The 13,986-nt window shown below is 48.9% G+C and overlaps 1 long non-coding RNA gene across 1 annotated transcript; it reads left to right on the top strand.

Moving 5' to 3' along the window:
* The first annotated feature begins 1,777 nt into the window (after positions 1-1,777).
* On the top strand, positions 1,778-9,119 carry LOC109370354. Its single transcript, XR_002120428.1, has 3 exons — positions 1,778-1,824; positions 8,338-8,454; positions 8,555-9,119. It is a non-coding gene; the product is annotated as an uncharacterized LOC109370354 (long non-coding RNA).
* Positions 9,120-13,986: the final 4,867 nt, after the last annotated feature.

The raw sequence follows: 13,986 nt of genomic DNA, 5'->3' as shown, positions 1-13,986 counted from the left end.
AGGGGGTCAGGATCGGTGCTTCCATCCCTTCATCCTTTCCCAGCCCTCCATGTCACCCGCAGGAAGCAGGGGCAGCCCCACGTCTGGACGCAGCACTGGGTTGATGGTGGGCAGTGTGTCACGATCGGGTCATGGCACACCGCTCTGCCCAGTGCCCCTTACCCAGCCCTTCACCCGGCCTCAGAGCATTCCCTTCTTTCAGGAATTAATTGTCCTTCCATGGCTCCAGGGTATTTGCATTGCCAAGCGATGCATCGCCCTTAATCACAACAACAACAGCAACGTTTTATACGAGCAGGAAGAGATTTGAACAGTCATTAGGCATCTGAAATCGTGGTGCATATTAATGGGCAAATAACATGTCTGAGCAAGGAAAAAATGTCTCTCTTGTAAATTACATTTTTAAAACTTGATTCAAACTAAACACTGTGCCATAAATCTGTTAATTTTGGCAAGAGCCTGGAATGAGCAGGGGCGACTCAAGACTTTCTTCAAACAGCTTTTCAGAAACTGCCCACCCACTGCAGGGAAAGATTCAGCTCAAGAGGGAGGGGGGGACAAAGTGATTTCTTCCTGAGCGCTGCTCAGCTTCTCTTTCGTTCCTACAGTCTGCTTTAGGATAGGGGCCCCTTTTTGTAAAAGAGTAGAGGAAAAAAATCGCAGACACTTAAGACAGAAAAAAAGAAAACGGGAAAAATCTTTGTTTTCAAGTGAAACATCTTCACAAAAATGTGGTTGAGGGCTGCTCTTGGATTAGCTGCCCCAGAGAACCTGCATTTATGCAGGGGTGTTGTGACACTGGACACACGTGTTGTGGCAAAGGGACAAGGCTGTGTTTTCTCCTTTTTCCAGAGTTGGCTTAATGATTGATAACTGGAAAGATGAAAAAAATGCCTGGAAACAGAAAAGCACCCCCCCAAATCTACAAAATATGCTACTTCTGCTACAAACTTGCAAATAGGCCCATATGTGATAAGTAAATGATCTAAGATCCATGTATTTGCATGCATTCATTTGAGGCTGGATCGCTGCCAAATGCCGAGCTGTGAAGCATGCCACTGCTCCTCAGCGGAGGGATGCTGCGCCACAAAGGACTGGAGGTGGGCAGGGAGCCCCTGTCAGGCTGGTGGAGAACCCCTTTCATCCCAATGGAGAGCCCTGCCATCCCAATGAAGAATCCCCACCGTACTGATGGGGAGCCTCCATCATCCCACCATTCCAATGGAGAGCCCCATCCATCCCAATGGAAAGTCCCCGCCATATTGATGGGGAGCTTCCATCATCTCAATGGAGAGCCCCCTCCATCATCCCCGTGGGGAACCTCCATCACCCCAGAGGAGAATCAGCCATTCAAATGTAGAGCCCCCGCTGTGCTGACAGACTGACCCAGTCATCCCAGTGGAGAACCCCCATCATCCCAATGGAGGGTCCCACGTGCACAAACACTTGGTTGCACGTGGGGGCTGTGAGCGCTGCTTGGGCAGCTGAGGTTTCCTTGGGAGGCAGCTGGGAGCTCACTGCCCATTGCAGGCCATCTCTGAAAGCATTTTCTACAAATCTCTCTTTGTTTATTTGCTTCTAAACAGAAAATCTCATTGTTTGGAGTATGCTTGTAGCAGAAATGCTAAATCAAGGCTTGAACCAGTGATTGAGCACCTGGTGGGAAGGCAGGCCCAACCCAGGGGAGCTCAGGTGTATGCAATGCACCTGAGTGATTGAAAGGGGAGGAGCCAGGAGCCAGCCCTTCCCAGACCTCATTTAAGGGTTGGCAGTGGAGGTGGGGGATCTTGCTGGCGGTTTCTGTGTACCTGTGGCCTTTTGAAGGTAAGCAGGTGCTTTCCCTTGTTTTTGTGTTCATGGCTGTTGCGTTTGAGCAAGGTTTCACTTGCTGTAGCTTGGGACTTTGTTGCTCTGCTGTCGTTGCTGTGCTTTCTGTTGTGTTGCGATTCTTTGTTTTTCCACCTGTGTATGTGTAAGACAATTTCCTGGAATTACAGGAGTATGTTGATAACAGGGAACAAGTTCATAATGAAATCAACAGCAAAGGTGGCCTGTCTCTGTCTTGCCAATGAACTACATTCACACATGCTTGTAGCGTGATGCACTACAAGCACTGTTACTCCTGAGCAGTGGTGTGTGTTTGCAGAGGAGATAGGAGGATTGGAGGAAGGCACAAAAAGGAAGCCTCGTACCTGGGTTGATCCCTTCTGAATCAAAATTACAAGAGGAGGGGGGGGAGGCAGCATGTACTTCCCAATCCAGCAGGCATCTGTGGCTCTGCTTGGCTGGGAGCTGCACCTTCTCATACTGCACCTTTTACCTCTGGCACAGCTTTTGCAGATGAGGTTGTTCCAAGTTCAATACTAGTGTTTGCTGTGTTGAGCTATGAGGTATGCTTCTTTTATTACTGCATATTAATAGGTTAACTTATTTACAATGATTATGTCCCTACTTATGCTGGGTGGAAGTGGCTGCTTTTGTTAACCATTTGTTATCTAGGGGGCATTTTCAACCTGTTCCACATGATTATTTTCCGGTGCTGGAATTTGGTACTTGCTCAGTGGCTGGAAGGATTGCTCCTTGCAGAGGTGACCTCCCCGCAGTTAGACTGCATGTCAGTGTTTGAGGAATATACTTGAGCTGATGGGTAGGTTGTGTGCATCTCCTGACCTCAATAGTTTTCACACTGTGAGAACTGCTGGGAAGTGGTTTGACATAAAGTGTTTATAATTTCCATCAGAAGGAACTGAAATTATAACGGGGCCATCCTAGTAAAGCGGAGACAGCCACCAGCCTCCCTGCAACTGTGGCCTTAAGCTCATCTTTGATTTGAGCATTATAATTAGTAAAGAAACAAGCTGTAATTAAATTAGGAGCTGGAAAGGCACAGCCTCAGTGGAGTGCAATGTCTGCAGCCACCACCTGACCGAAGGAGCAGTTGGGCACAGACAGCTGGGACAACTGATGGGACCCTTGGTTCAGATAAGATCTGGGGGCTTGGAGCGCTGACCCTGTGGGGATGGGAATGGGGTGGTGGTGGTGCCTGGGGGCTGCGCTCTGCCTGAATGGTGTGGTGGAGACGCTCTGGCTGTACAGATTTATTTCCTGGCTTTTAGCCAGCCTAGAAATGAAAATACTCCAGAGGGTGAAAGGCTCATAGTCAAGAGCTCTTCACCTCTTCCCTGAAAGGACCTCTCATCCTCATTCACTCAAGGTTTATTACCACTCCACTGCCTGAGAATAACTGTTTGTAAAGATGGAGCTTAGGAAAAAACAACCTGCCCAGGTGCCAAAGTGCCTGGGCCTGTTGGCTTTGGATTCAGTGCAGTCAGCTTGGGACTCCTCTTCCTCCTCCTGGCCTGGACTGCGGGCATTTAAACTCTGAGCAGTGGCTGTGGCATCTGCTGGTGGTTGGCCATCAAAGCACCCTTATTGCTGCACCGTGTTGAGTGCACTGGCAGAGCACTGATGTCTCCATGCTCAGGTCAGCAACCCCGTCCCCAGGGGCAGTTCCCAGTCCCTGTCCTCTGCCCCAAGCCCCTGTCAATAACTCAGCTTCTGCCCCATGCACCATCTCTCCTCCCCAAGTGAACGTGGGGCAGATGCAGTCATTCCTGTGGCTTTGGTGTGCTGCACGTGAAGCATTGTGCAGAATTGTTATCTCTTTGCTTGTACAAAGGGGCACTCACCAACTGTTAGGGACCCAAGGTGCACTGGGCAAGGGATGTGATGGGGCAGTGGGAAAGGCACCTGAGTGGTCACTGCTGCTCTCACTGCTGTTCAGCTCAGGCCCTGCCTGCTTCAAAAAACACCTTCAGATTTCCCCTCTAAGCTGTTTCTGTAGTGCTCAGCTTCCTGCTGCTTTCTCCTCCGGATGGGTACCGGTGCCGGCAGCAGCTCCATCCCAGTGCCAGCAGCCTGTGCGCACCGAAACAGGCAGCTAGAAAGTAAACAGTGTCTGAAACCTATTCTCATTAGGCTAATTTACGAATAAATTACCATATTCAATGGCCTTATTTTTACTGCTCGTTAACAGGCCCATGATAGGATGATAATTATGGGATTTTAAGTGGCTAATGGCAGCTGGGGCGTCAAAAGCAGTTTTTACGAATCTGTTTATGGCAGGGAAGGTGACAGGAGGTGGGACACAGAGATGCTGGAATCGCATGTCGGAGGGGGGAAAAAAAGCTTTAATTGTTGAGTATTTATTAGAGAGGAGGGAAGACTGTAATTTAAAAATGAAACTCTGAAAAACAAAAAGGAAATTAATTAGTCTCTGGGCGCTCCGGTGGCTATTGCTTAAGGAGGACCTGGAGGGTTTGCACCAGGTGCTGGCTGTCCCTTGGCCACGCCACCAACAGCGCAGTGCCAGGCAATGCGAGCACCCATCCCAGCAGCACTACAGGCACTGAGCTGCTGGGAAGAGCGAGGGAGCACCCTGGGGTTTCCACCCATCCCTCCCTGTCCCCATCGGTGCCACCTCCCCGTGCTCAGCCCGTCGGCTCATCACCTCCCATCTCCGCCGATTCATCTCGATCCTTCAGTTTAGTATGCAGCGCTCGGAAAACAAACACGTACCAGACTGACAGTGGGAATAAATATCGCGGAGATGTTGATTAGCATTTGATCCCAGCTGGGCCTCTGGAAGCTGCAGCACTGGAATGCCTTGGCAGTTTTTTAATGCTGAATAATTTGATTAGATCAGTGGCTGAGCCTGCTGCTCGCGGTGAGATAAACCCTCCGCCCGCTCCCCCCGCGCGCACCTCTCCCTTCCTGCCTTGCTTGCTTTCTTTTATGGGGCCTTAAATATGTCGTTTAATCAACTCTACAATTTCAATTTAGCACAGTTGTTGACTCGCATGGATGATAAGGTTCTGAAGACCCCACAGATTGCTGGCTGCTTTAACAGTGCCATTTTCCACGGCCTCCTGGCTTTTGCTGCCAAGCTGCAGCCAAGCCCAGCCTCTGTCCAGGCTGCCAGCACTCGCAGAAGGAGCTGTTTACTTAGCTGGAGCTGTCAGTCAGCCATGCAGATAGTTCCAGCCTCTCTGCTGTGTAATTACCGGCAGGGATGCGTCCCCTCCGTGCGATGACATGATAGGAACCAATGGTTCATTTTCAAAAACACTGTAATAACATTTTTGTTGCTGCTGTTCTGTTGAAGCACAGAAAGCATGAGGACACAGGGAGGGAAAACGGCAATTATCAAAGACCTCAGTGATCCTAATTAAATGATTGATTTCTGAGATTCTCTTCTCCTGCCCTCAAGTGGGGTGGACTCCTTCAGCATCCGGAACACTCCTGCTTCTCATCTGATTCCAGCAACACCATAGGCACTGCCTTCCCAACCCAAGCATGACCAGTGCAGTGAGCAGCCAGAAAGAGAGCAGGAACAGCACAGCACCGACTGTTCCACTCATCTGTTTGGTTTCCAGAAGTCCCTGCTGATGGCTATTTGCAGACCGTATTCTAAGTATTTTCTTATCGGTGCAATATCACTTAAAAGCCAGGCTTACCCATGTAGCTACAGCTCTGCCAGGACTTTCTTCTCCTTAAGTCAAAAGAGGGAAAATTGCAAATTACAAAAAGTGTTTTTGATCCAAAAGGAATTATTTTATCTCAAAAAGCAGAACCGCATATTTTCAGTGACCGACCTAATCCAAGATAAATGAACACGCAGACATTCCTTCTGTTTACTTCCACTTATTAGCATTCAGCAGAGGGTGTGAGGGTGATAGCATCTGACAACCACCATCTCTAACTTCCTCTCTTTAGTTTGGTCGCTTGTGGTTCCAAACTACAATAAACAAAACAGGGTCCACGGGGTCTGCTCCCAGGCAGCCACACCTGGAGCTGTGCTGCACACCTGCAGGATGGCTTTGAGCCCTATAGGAGAGGCAGCCAGTATAGGGGAGGCTTTCTGCAAGCAGAAGGGAAGGATGTAGCACACACATGCACAGCCACCTTGCTGCAAGAAGCAGCTTTCCTCTCCTCAGTAGGAAGGTGGTTTGCACAGTATCAAATAATCAGAGCAGTGAACAACGATGCTTCATTGAATGGTCTATTAACCTCCAGAGATTTATGGCTGGAGAGCTTTCAGAGACAGAAATATTGTCTATGAGTGGATGCCTGATGGATATTTCTGCTGCTAATTTGGCTGCTATTTTTCTAAACCTGTGCAAATTGTCACCTCCAGAACACCAAGTGTTCTTCATCCCCATGAAGTAAGCTCACGGTTCTGCTGGGCCCCATCCTGCTTGCTGCCTGCAAGACCTCACCTGGAGAACTGCATCTGGGTGTGGAGTCCTCAGCACAGAAGAGACATGGAACTGTTGTATGTCCAGAGGAGAGCCACAACGATGATCCACAGAATGGAATAGCTCTCCTGTGAGGACAGACTGAGAGCTGGGGCTGTGCAGCATGGAGAGGAGCAGGCTCCAAGGGAGAGCTGAGAGTGACTCTTCAGCATGTAAAAGGGCTTTAAGAAGGAAAGGACAGACCATTTAGCAGGATCTGCGTGATAGGACAAGGCGAAGTAGTTTCAAGCTAAAAGAAGGGAGATTCAGATTGGATATAAGGAAGAAGTTTTTACCCTAAGGGTAATGAGGCACTGGCAGTGCCCAGAGAGGTGGTGGTGCCCCCATCCCTGCACACAGCCACGCTCAGGGCACGGGACTGTGAGCACTGATGGAGCTGTGGGTGTCCCTGTGCACTGCAGGCAGTGGGAGCAGATGGTTCCTGTGCTCCTGCTGTGCATCTTCCTTCCATCACCTTCTCTGTGGTGAGGTGGGTCAGGCTAATGCAGGCTGCAGATAACAGTGTCTGCAGCATCCAGCACCTTCCCTTGGGTGCTTTGCTTTCCCAATAACTCCCAATGCTTGATTTGCTTTGAGGCTACTGCTGGAGGTTGAACTGGTGTTTCCAGGATGGTGGTTGTGTTACCCTTTGGGAAAACCTGGTGGCTCACTGCTCACCTCCTCAACCTTTGGTAGCAAGAGAATGAAAGATAAGAGGATACATGACACAGATAGAAGATGACCTATACCACAATAGAGCTCTTGGCTAAATGTTGTCTGTTTGTAGCTCAGGTTACATACTAGGAAAAATGTCTTCTCAGAAATGCAGTCAGGCACTGGCACAGACTGGTGGGAGTGGGAGGGTCACTGTCCCTGGAGGTGATTAAGGAAAGGGTGGCTGTAGTACTTTGGGACGTGTCTTGTGAGCAGTATTGGCAGTAGTTGGATTGTTGGACAAGGTGATCTTAGAAGAGGTCTTTTCCAACCTTCGTGACTCTATGATTCATCATACCTGTTCCAGCAGTTTAGCTTTCCTACAAGTTTTTGCAACCCCACTTGGGTGTTAGGCCTTCCCAAGGCCAAGGTGCATAGACGTGGGTGGATACAGCCATTATGACACTGCTATCCATGTGGTGCCATGGACATGGGTATCAGAGCCCAGAGCTGGGTGTCACCACCAGGGGACAGCTGGGGACAGCCTGGTGCTCCTCACACCCCCCAGAGCCCCTCACAGCCCATCATGCCATGCTCACCTTTCCTTGCTCTGCCCCTCTGCGTGACATCAGGAGCGGGATTTGTTTCTTCAAACTTTTGAAATTGTAACATCTGCTTGTTTTGGTAAATTTGACAGGGACTCTCTTTTGTCTCTTTTATTTTATTTTATATATATATATATTTTTTTTTTAACAGAAATTCTATGAAAAGTGTTTTAAAAAGTGCTAACTGACAAGCCTACACAGGCTGCCTCCACTCAGGGAGCACTCTGCACAGTTGTTAACTTGTTAGACAGGAGCTAGATTACAATCATAAATAAATGATTTGCTGTCTCCTTACATTCAGACATGTAGCTTTTAAAGTGTAGCTGTCATCCCTGAATCAGATTTAGTCAAATGCTGTGTAACTGCAAAATTATCCTATCCTTACCTTTTTTTTATTCTCCATATAATGGACAGTTAAATTGGATTTTCAAATTTGAAGTGCATATGTTTTTCAAATCCCCACAGGGTTGCCATTTTTTCATTTCTAAAGCAACTCGCTAATGTTTATCATTACCACGCAGAAATATTACAATTCTTAAGGGGCACCTTATAAAATCAGTACAGGAGAAATATGCTTTATCGTCTCAAAATGAAACCAATTTCTCAGCTGATTTGCAATTTATTTACATGTTAGCATTTGATTTTCTGCTGATTTATAGCCCCACATGCCTGTGTCTTAGCTGCTTTCTAAATAAACACAATCAGGCTGGGAAAGCTCATATGAAATGATGGAGCTTTGTTCTAGCTTTGCTCTATTAACAAGTTAAATCTTCTACCGATAGCACATGGCCTATAGTGCAAGGAGAAGTCACGCGTGGCGTTTCATAAGGATCGAGTGCTGGTGTGCGATAAATAACCAACAGATGTGGAGAACCTAGGGGGAAAAAACAGCACAAAAGGTGGTAACTCAATTAGCGTTAATTCTTTTTAACGCTATAAACTTGCAAAGTTAGCCACACCTGATGAGAACTCCACCACTGCGGACGTTTTATTTTACAGAGTCATTGAAGACATTACTTCCTGCACAGCTTTGCAGCAAGCATGGAATGGAAGAAATTCTGCACCCCACGTGCTCGTGGCTGTGCAGGGAATGGACAGCCACTGCTGCTTATTGTTGCAGGATAAGTTTTTTAATGGCAAATAAATTATTCATCGGCATGTAAAATAATACCCTCAGCCTTAACTAACGTGGTAGTAAAAATAACCTCTGGCAAAGAGCTCCTACTTTCAAGGTTTGGTTCATTAATAAACAATACGTGAGCAAGGAGGCACGGTGCATCCTGGAAGGCCCAGTGATGTGATGCGGAGGGGTGGGGGTGAGTGTGATGCGTGCAGCTGTCTGGGGGAAGCGCACCTTTCCTAGCGTGTAAGGCGTGTGTGCAAATGCCATGGATAATTAATACAACAGTTACTTCAGCAGCATCAAAAGCCATGCTGTTTAATTCAGCATCCTATGAGCGCTGGGTGACAGCGGAGAGGAGCATTATTTGTGGCAATGAGTGACAGAGGGCATCGAGCATTCTTCTGCAATGCTCTTGCATCTCTCTGATGGCACACTGGGTGCATCAGAGCTGCATTCATTACAGGGTTCTGCCAGCTCTTAGCTCATGTGGGGCTCTGAGCGTCTCAGTGACTGCAACCTGGTGGAGTCCAGAGGGCGGAGAAGGGCCCCATCCCTCTGCTGGTGCTGTGCTCCCGTGCTGCTCCCTATCCATGGAGCTGCTGAGCGGTATTCCTTTGTTTTTTCCTGTTGACATTGATCATAATTGTTAGCCATCGATTGACACACAGCCTCCTCAGCAGAGCAACGAGGGATGCTCCGTGCCAAGTGGGTTTGCTCTCTGCTGGCTCAGTTGCGTGTCCTCTCGCAGTCAGACCGTGGCTGCATCCAGTGGGAGGAAAACAAAGGTCTGCGATTGAGCACCAGGATGCGCGGAAGCGGCAGAACATAAGGCTCGCAGGCTCACCACGGCCTGTCAGCACCGCGGATGTGACAGCAATAATGATGCCGTCAGCAAAGCCAGGCCCGTCTGTGCTGCCAGCGCAGCGTGGAAGCATGGGAAGGAAAAGGGATGGTATTGAATGCAAAGGGCTGGGCAACGTGAATCAGTGGGAGCAGGGCAGGAATCTCTTTTACCCTTAGAATTTGGATTTTGGTGTTTAGGGAAAAGATAGCTTACCTGCTTTGGGCTGGTTAAAAGCCAGCATTGCTCCGTTGAGGTCAAGGACAGAACAGGTTGCCTGGAGAGGGTTGTGGGTGCCCCATTCCTGGAGGTGCCTGAGGCCATGGATGGGGTCCTAGGCAGCATGAGCTCAACCGCCCTATGACAGGGACTTGAGAGTGAGTTATCTCTAAGGTCCACTCCAACATAAGCCGTTCTATGATTCCTGCTGAGTAAACCAGTGTAACTCGTGCCATGGAACCCAACACCAATATTCCATTGGTGGTGGTCCCATGTCAATGGGGAGTTGCTTTCCCCACCTGTCTCAGGCGCTTGGAAAGCATTACCTGGAGCTGGCTGTGCTTAGGGGCAGCACTGCAGAACACACACGCCTCCTCCTGACAATCACAGCTCTTCCGAGTTCTTTCCTGTGAACATTCATCTGTGCTGGAGATCTCATTCAGCAAGGGAGGCTGAGGAGCTTGTGGGTGCTTATGTGGAAATACGGGCACATGCCAGCGAAGATGCTTGTTTAGTTGATGTGAAATTTCCCCGGTGTGTTTCTGCCAACGCACATAAGCTTTGTGAGGTAAAAAACATTATCTGGGGACCTAGAACAACACACAGTGCTTGTGGTAGAAAATGGCCACCCGGACAACAGTTTGAGGACATCAAGGGAGATATCTGATGAACAAAAATCTTCCTGTAAATTTCTGTTGGAATAAGAGTTAAATAGAGGACTATCTACAGCATCCTGTGTCACTCAAATGCAGTAACTTGTGCAAATCTGGGACCAGATACCACGGCATGTCAGAGTCTGGGCAAGGATTAGTTGGAAAGTGCTTATAAAGACCTAAAATAAAAACATTTTGCTTTGGATGCACTTTCGTAGCATGAAATTACATATGGAGTGTTTTATCCCTGGATAACTGGATACTATTTGGAAGCACGGAAAGGCAGCGCAATACTTCTAGGGAAGAAGAAGGGAATTGTAATTTAAATGTCCCCCCCAAGAGAAAGTGACTTCACAGAAGCCATCCTCCTGGAGCAGAAGAGGTTGAGGAGCCCCTCCTGGAAGCTGGGCAGCAGCTACCTGCAGGCACTTGCAGCCCTCAATGTCTTTCCTGCCTTTTCCCACCCTCATTCCCTAAGCAGGGTCTCTGAGCCTCCTGCACACTGCCCTGCGGAGCCACTGCCTGCAACGCTGTGCTGCCTCTTTCCTTCCTTGCAGGGAATCAGGGCAGAGAAACGGGGAAACGGATCTTCAGTGACGTAAATGCTGCAGATCTCAGGAATAACCTCGGCTCTTTCATAGCTTTTCTAAACATTACACTCCCTCGTGGATGATCCCTGTGGTTGTTTTCCTTGTGAGATGCCGAATGTTGACATTTTCAGCTCTGTATTGGGCTGTGTGCTGAGAGACCTGCTCCGATCGATCCTACGGCTTCACCACGATGTGGCAGATTGCTCTGAGGGATCCGTGTCAGATATTTTAGGGAAGTTGCTGCTAACATTGCCACGAATACAGTTTCTCTTTGCATCGCACAAATCCCGCCCCACACGGAATGAGCGAAGCAGTGCCAGAGATCTCCAGGGCTGCTGCATGCAGCGATGGAGCGGAGGCAGGAGGAGCCCAAGGATCTGCAGGGCAGCAACCTCCAGTGCCCGGAGCTCTGCACAGCATTGGTGAGCGCTGCATGTCACACTGTGCAGACAGAACACAATGCAGGTGGCACTGGCAATGCACGGCACTGCACTTTGCTGCTGTTGCAGTGGAGGTTCTGCAGTCAGTTTGCCCCAGCTGCACTGGGCGTGGGCACCACCTCCCCCAGCACTGCCAACCCTAGGCAGCACAGCTCTCTTATTCTTCAGGAGCAACCCTAGAGACTGTTTAATAGATTCCAGCATAAGAGCTTCATTCTCATCAGTTCACAAGCTCATTAATTCATTAATAATTTAACCCAAGACCTACTGGATGGAAGTTTTCTGGTCTATCCTCTTGGACATTCCCATCCTCAGAGGGATGCATTGGGTGCTGGGCTGCAGACTTGCTCAGCAGAGCCAATTGCAGTGCGCCTGGTGTCTCTGAACCATACTCGGCTTCAGTTGTGTTTTGTAGAAAGGGAGGAAAAAAACCCTAAATATTTTCCCTGGGATAAGCCCCCGTGTTAGAGCCACGTCCCTTCATGCTGTTGCACATGGGCTGATATTTAAGGCAGGGGCTGACTGTATAACCCGATGCCTGTGGGATTAAAAAAATAAAAACCATATAGTCTCCATGGAAATGGAGGCCATATCTTTTGAAAACTGTATCAGAGCTCTCTATCCTCTCCCCTTTATCATTGTATTTTAACCTACCAGCTGCATATTTAAGAGCAGAGCTTGCAAGATGATCTTACCCTTTTTTATTATTTTCCCTCATGTGTTAAGGGAGGGAATACTGACAGGGACAAGTGACAGCTCGCTAATTATTCCCTTACTGCCACTGCTGTTCTTGTTTTGGACGTGTTGCTCATTTTCCTCTGCTCTTCGCACTGAATAATGCATGGGTCCCTATCAGTATTCATGCGGTACCTTCGGGAACTGCCAGCCTAACTAGCTGATAACTGATTCAGTTTGTAACCGGTGCCTTTGGGAGTTGCAAGGAAAAGTAGCCAAGAACAAATTTAACACTTCTTTCTCATTGCTTTAGAACATCAAGGAGAGGTACAGGAGGACCGCGCATGAAATACATTTGTTGCCTGAAGCTGTTGGAAGTACATAACTAAAGCGAGCGAGTTTAACCCAGCGCAGCGCGGCGCGGGAGGTCAGCGGGCTATCCAGATGGGAGCACCCGGGGGGAGAGGGCGAGGAATCGGCTCTGTCGGAGCAGTTGTGCTCAGCAGATGCCCTCTCTAGGTTTCGCAGGGAGGTGCCAAGAAAAGCCACCCTGGAGCCATCTGTACTTTGCAGTCAGAAATAGTGCAAGCCTGGTGCGCGCGGCGGTGCGGCTCGGTGCCATCAGTTGCTATCGTGGTGCTATGAGCACATCGGAGCAGTGAACGTGCTGCAGCCGGGAGCAAGACAGGATCACGCTGCTCAGCACCCGGCGCATCACCAGGGCCGACCCCAGCACCCGTGAAGCAGAAGCCAGCCCGGTACAGCAAGGTCTGCGCTCGTGGCAAGCGAGCCTCGGGAGCACCCCTCATCCCATATGGAGAACATGGATGGGTAGAAGCAATCTCCTCTCTTCCTCCCTTATATCCAACCGTGAGCAGGAAGAAAGGGAGAGCAAAGTTGGGCATTTTCATGTGTGCTGCATTTGTTAAAGGTGAATAGATATTCCATGTATGACTTGAAACACACGTTGCCCTGACCTGCCGGCGGGGAGGCCTGGACCAGCGCTGGTGAGAGCCGTTATTCCCTCTGCACATGGATGAAAAACTGTGCGGAGCGGTCGCTGAATATTCTTGCCTGAGCTTTTCATCTGACATGTGTCAGATGGTGTGACCTCAGCCACCCTGAATGGCATGACCTTAGCCACCATAGTCACAGCTTCATTCCTCTCCAAGTATATCTATAGATACATACATATATTTAAACTAATGCCATAGAGGAAGATAGGCACTGGGTTTTGGGTTGCATCAAAGCTGTCAGACGTGTTTTTAAAGGAGCTGAATGCAGACAGGGAGATGACCTTGCAAGTGTCTGTCGTGCCTTGTGCAATGGGCAGAGCTTCAAGCACGAAAGTTTAAAAGGTCCTTCTTAGAGCTTGCACCAGGAATTATTTCACTAGTTCAATCAACGTGAACTTTGTTGAGAATGTTTAAAAGTTCCTCTAACCCGTGAAGACCATCCAGCCAAATGCTGGACAGAAGATGAAGTTTTCTTCACAAAGGATTCCAGGAATCACAAGCACGAGTTGAGCTGGAAGGCTGCTGAGCTTGTGGGGAGTGCAGGCAGAAGGGGCAGGAGGGGCTGCACAGCTCAAGACACTCATGATTCAAACAGAGCTGTTGGGGTTTGGTAACTCTCCACTGTTCCCATCTGAGACTTTTCTGCACAGTTGTACACACATGCTAGCAGCAGGAGGGAGATCTGCTGGCCACACTGGGAAGTACCAGATCCTTGGGAAATCCTCAGTACTCAGTTGTGGGGGTCTGCCCTGTCAGCCCTTCCAGAGGTGTGCAGACAAGGTGTTTGTTGTCAGTTAACAACCCGAGGGGAAAAATGAAATGAACCTCTGTCTCCTTCCAAGTTGTGCAGAAGTTGACAGCAGTTTGTGTTCAG

This window comes from Meleagris gallopavo, chromosome 17, assembly GCF_000146605.3.
Source record: "Meleagris gallopavo isolate NT-WF06-2002-E0010 breed Aviagen turkey brand Nicholas breeding stock chromosome 17, Turkey_5.1, whole genome shotgun sequence".
Taxonomy (NCBI): domain Eukaryota; kingdom Metazoa; phylum Chordata; class Aves; order Galliformes; family Phasianidae; genus Meleagris; species Meleagris gallopavo.
This window is presented reverse-complemented; position numbering and strand designations above follow the sequence as displayed.